The sequence below is a fragment of the Cucurbita maxima genome, unplaced genomic scaffold (genome assembly GCF_002738345.1).
Source record: "Cucurbita maxima cultivar Rimu unplaced genomic scaffold, Cmax_1.0 Cma_Scf00435, whole genome shotgun sequence".
Taxonomy (NCBI): Eukaryota; Viridiplantae; Streptophyta; class Magnoliopsida; order Cucurbitales; family Cucurbitaceae; genus Cucurbita; species Cucurbita maxima.
In genome coordinates, this window is record NW_019272451.1 from 21266 (window position 1) to 26671 (window position 5406).

A 5406-nucleotide genomic window follows, 5' to 3' on the forward strand; every position below is an offset into this window, starting at 1 on the left:
AGTGAGTACAAGACTCCGTAAGTTAGCCTAATTGTAAGTAAGTTTTTAACCATGTTCATAGTGGGTGCTTGGATACCACACTCTTTTGTTAATGATAGCTTGGTTCTTGTCCGAGAATAGTGACCCTTAGGTTTTAAGTACATGGTTCTATGTGGTGGAGGACTTTGGAATAAGGTTTGGAATCGGTAATTATTCTTATTTCTTTTCCTTTAGACACTCGGTGGTTGGGAGCAAATCGAACAAAGTGTTCGTCCAAAATTTTTAAAAGGGCCCAACCAAATTCGAACTGGTGACCTCTTGATCTGCAGTCAAATGCTCTACCACTGTGCTATGAACCCATTTTATATGATTTTAGCCTTAGTGACCCCTTCTACCAAGTGTCAGTCCAAAAGTGTAAAACGTGTCTGTCGAAAATAGAAAGGCCAAAAAGATAATTCAAACATAGTTCATCTACAAACTACCCAAAGCTATTAAATACAAATTGAAGAAAATAAGAAATAACATAAATAATCTTAAATGTAATTCAACTCCCGAAGATAAAAAGTCTTCAAATTACATTCCAATGTCAAGTGATATTTTATTACAACTCAATTCTTTTCTTGATTTATTGTAATTGAACTTAAAAGTATGACAAATACGCTGGATTTATTTTAAATTTCCTTTAAAATTGTTGTGCACGGAGTACAATGAAAATAATATATATATATTTTTTTATTGTTTTGTAATTTGTATGGTATTATTAGAGGCTTTTGAATAAAATATGATAATTGATTCTCGGTCCTCTTTGACAATTTTTGATACCTCCATATCCGATATTTGATGCGTCACGTTTCACTATTAGATCTGCCCTTGGGTCAATAAGACTTAAGTAGAGAGTTTATTTGACTAATGATTTGATTTTTTTTGGGTAGAGATATCCTTTACAAATCAAGACTTTGTATTATTTTCAAGACACTCATCAAGACATTTGTAAATATGCCTGATATCTTGAAGGATTTAGGACACATAATTGAGAGAACCTAATTTTTTTTTGAAGTTGGCTTTTCTAGGCTACGTCATCACGAAAGTTTGAGACAAACTCAATGGACATTCGGGTTTTATAAGGCTCAAATAAATTTAAAATCCAAGAAAGCGGAACTGAGTTTGATATTATTTGATTTTGGATATGGACACAACTAGCTGATTTCTTTTGATTGCATTAATGAATGTATGTAGATGTTTAAAGTGTTCATCTTAATGGTTTTAGAAAATATCAACACATCATCAATATAAACTATTGATATTTTTTGAAAGAATTGAAAATATCATTCATAATCATCTAAAATTCGGACAGAGTGTTTTTTAGCCTAAATCGCATGACGTTCCTCTCATATTTTCTAAACTGGACATTAAATGCTATTTTATATTTGTCCTTTTAGGAAATTATAATTTTCTGAAGTCCCAATTTCATATCGAATTTTATAAAAACATTTGACTCAAAATTCTTTTTATCAAATCATTTTTTATTTGGTTTGGATATCTGATTTATTCTAAAACCTTATTCAAAGGTTTGTAGTTAATTACCAGTATCAGAATTTTTGGTTTCATTTCAACATGGTGTTAACCTAAAATGTCAGACACGACCACATGCTCTTTGAAGACCTTATCAGCTTCCTCTGCAAAATATCACCTAAAATTTCAAAGTATTTAGTGTTTGATGCTTTTTGACTTAACCCTAGGGTTCTATTTACGGTGAACTTGTGATAATTTTTGTCAAATTATATATTTGAATACCTAATACATTAAGATATAATATCTTATTTAAATAATATTAAAATGTCGTATTCATTCAAATTTTAAATATATATTTTTATTTAATGTTTATGATACACATCAATTATTTTACTGTTTAACATATCAAATACCTTAATATGTTTTGATATTATACTTCAAGACTATAGGAACTTACTCAGAGTACTTGAGAGTTACGTTGGCCCACAATGCATCTCATGGACAATGCAAAACTATGGTGGTGCTCGAAGGTGAGTTGTATAAAAAACTAGTCATGCACCAAAAAATCATGGGAAGACCATTGATGGAATTGAAGCAATCGACGCTCCCCTGGATGGGTTTCCAATCAAAGACCTAATGTTTGATGTTGATTCTTTTGAAGAAAGAGACACATGATCGAAGAACAAGAAACGTGGCGGTAGCTCTGAGAACTCTATTACACTCATAAAAAAATGTGTCGAAGAGTTAGACAATACATAGAAGATCTTGCTTTCATCGAGGAGACCCGAGTTTGATTCTCGACAATGAAATTTTATTTTCTTATTTCTTTTATTTTATAGTTTCATATTTAAACTGTAACTAGGTTTTGAGAAGCATTATAATGGATGAGTTCAATAGTATCTTAAATTCAAAAGACTCTTATGAACTTGGTTTGAGAGTCACTATAATGATCAAGTTACCTTAGATTAAAAAGACTTTTATGAACTTTGAACCTTTAATATGGTTATGTCATAGATATTTGGTTCAATTTCAACAAGTGAAGTTGAGGTGATTCAAATGGTTAATGTGATAATCCGGTCATTTTCAAGGTCTCTTTTGTTGAACGCCATCATGGCTGAGATGACTGAGATGAGCACCCAAGTGAGTTTGACAAGGAGGGTCGTAGAGAACCCCACCCCAAGCCAAGCTCATTTTGGGCTTAACAAACTTAAAATCCAAAAACACAAACCCTTAAATGGGAACACGGATTCTAAGGAATTAAAAAACTTTATTTTTGACGTAGAACAATACTTGAAGGTTACACGAACTTGCTCGTAGGACCTAAGAGTTACGTTGGCCACAATGCATCTCATGGACGATGGCGCTCGAAGGTGGATGATATAAAAAATGGGTCATGCACCATAAACTCATGGGAAGACCGTTGATGGAATCGATGCAATCGACGCTCCCCTGGATGGGTTGCCAATTAAAGACCTGAGGTTTGATGTTGACTCTTTTGAAGAAAAAACCAACGATGGAACACCTCAAAATGTCGCGGTAGCTCTAAGAACTCTACCATACGACCTGAGAGTTGAGGGCTACAAGAACTTTCTCATACGACCTGAGAGTTACGTTAGCCGCAATGCATCTCATGGACGATGCAACACTATGATAGTGCTCGAAGGTGAATGGTACATAAAATGGGTCATGCACCATAAACTCATGGGAAGATCGTTGATGGAATCGATGCAATCAATGCTCCCCGGATGGGTTGCCAATCAAAGACCTAACATTTGATGTTGACTCTTCTGAAGAAAGAGCCACATAATCTAACAGCTCGAAGCATCGTGGTAGCTCTGAGAACTCTAACACATGCAAGGAAGGACGTGTCGAAGAGTTAGACATTAAGCAAAAGATCATGTTAAAACTCTTCAGCGATCTGACAAAAGACATCAGGACATTCTCACCAAAAATTGATTGTCATCTAGCGGTTAGGATATCTAGTTTGCATTGAGGAGACTTGGGTTCGATTCCTGTTGATGAAATATTATTTTTCTTATTTCATTTTATTTTACAGTTTCTATCTTAGATTAAAAAGACTTTTATGAACTTGGTACCTTTGTTAGAGTTATGTTATAGATATTTGGTTCAATTTCAACAAGTGGGGTTGAGGTGATTCAAATGGTTAATGCGATAATTCGAGGTCTCTCTTGTTGAACGACATCATGGTTGAGATGAGCAGGTGATTCAAATGGTTAATGCGATAATCCAGTCGTTTTCGCGGTCTCTCTTGTTGAACGACATCATGGTTGAGATGAGCACCCGAGTGAGTTTGATAAGTTGGGCTGTAGAGAACCACAGCTCAAGCCAAGTTCATGTGGCCTTAAAAAATTTAAAATCCAAGAACACAACCCCTTAAATGGAAATCGGGATGCTATGGAATTAAAAAGATTTATTTTTTACGTAGAACAATACTCGAAGATTACTGGAACTTNTGAGATGAGCACCCGAGTGAGTTTGATAAGTTGGGCTGTAGAGAACCACAGCTCAAGCCAAGTTCATGTGGCCTTAAAAAACTTAAAATCCAAGAACACAACCCCTTAAATGGAAACCGGGATGCTATGGAATTAAAAAGATTTATTTTTGACGTAGAACAATACTCGAAGATTACTGGAACTTGCTCATAGAACCTAAGAGTTACGTTGGTCGCAATGCATCTCATGGACGATGCAAAACTATGGTGGCGCTCGAAGGTGAATGGTAAAAAAAAAGTGTCATGCACCATAAACTCATGGGAAGACTGTAGATGGAATCAATGCAATCGACGCTCCTCTAGATGGGTTGCCAATCAAGGACTCGATGTTTGATGTTGATCCTTTTGAAGAAAGCGCCAAACGATCGAACAGCTCGAATAGTCTCAGTAACTCTTAAAATTCATTGTTGTCCTACGGTTTGTATATTTTGCTTTCACATAGGAGATTCTGGTTTAATTATCTGAAATGGAATATTATTTTCTTATTTGTTTTTATTTTATAGTTTCATCTTTTGTCACCAATTATATTTAAACTTTGCCTAAGTTTGAGAGGCACTTTAATGGTCAAGTTCAATAGTATCTTAGATTAAAAAGTCTTTTATGAACATCGTACCTATGTCAGTGTTATGTTATAGATATTTGTTTCAATTTCAACAAGTGGGGTTGTGGTGATTCAAATGGTTAATGCGATAATCCGGCTATTTTTTAGGTCTCTCTTGTGAAACGCCATCATGGTTGAGATGAGCACCCGAGTGAGTTTGACAAGGAGACTCGAATTTAAACTTTACCTACATTTGAGAGGCACTATAATGGTCAAGTTCAATGGTATTTTAGATTAAAAAAACCTTTTATGAACTTTGTACCTTTGTTAGTGTTACTTTGTACCTTTGTTTGTATTACTTTGTACGTTTGTTAGTGCTATGTTATAGAAATTTGGTCAAGTTCAACAAGTGGGGTTAAGGTGATTCAAATGGTTAATGTCACTTTATTTGATTCAAATTGTTAATGTGATAATCCAGTTGAACAGTTACCAGTTATTTCCAAGGTCTCTCTTAATGAACGCCAAAAAGGCTGAAATGATTGAGATGAGCACCCGAGTGAGTTTGACAAATTGAAATAAAATCAAATAAAATCACTCAAACAAATCAATAAAATTGAAAAAAAAAAACTAGCCTTTTGACACTTCCTTCAACTCGAAGTGGCGGTAAACCAAGGATTCCTTCGCACAAGACCCATGATCCAACTCCCAACATGGAAATGATAAGTTATAGAATCATTCCAAGAACCTCAATGGATGGGTTACAAACTCACGTTACCAATCTCGACAACTGGATGTGTCACCGGTGTTAGAAGAACGACCGCATCAGAGCAAGTCATGGGGATAGAAGATCCCGTTGAAGGAT

General features: G+C 34.9%; 1 non-coding gene across 1 annotated transcript; it reads right to left on the minus strand.

Annotated features, from left to right (window-relative positions):
- Nucleotides 1–266: 266 nt before the first annotated feature.
- TRNAC-GCA lies at nt 267–338 on the minus strand. Its single transcript has one exon. It is a non-coding gene; the product is annotated as a tRNA-Cys (tRNA).
- Nucleotides 339–5406: the final 5068 nt, after the last annotated feature.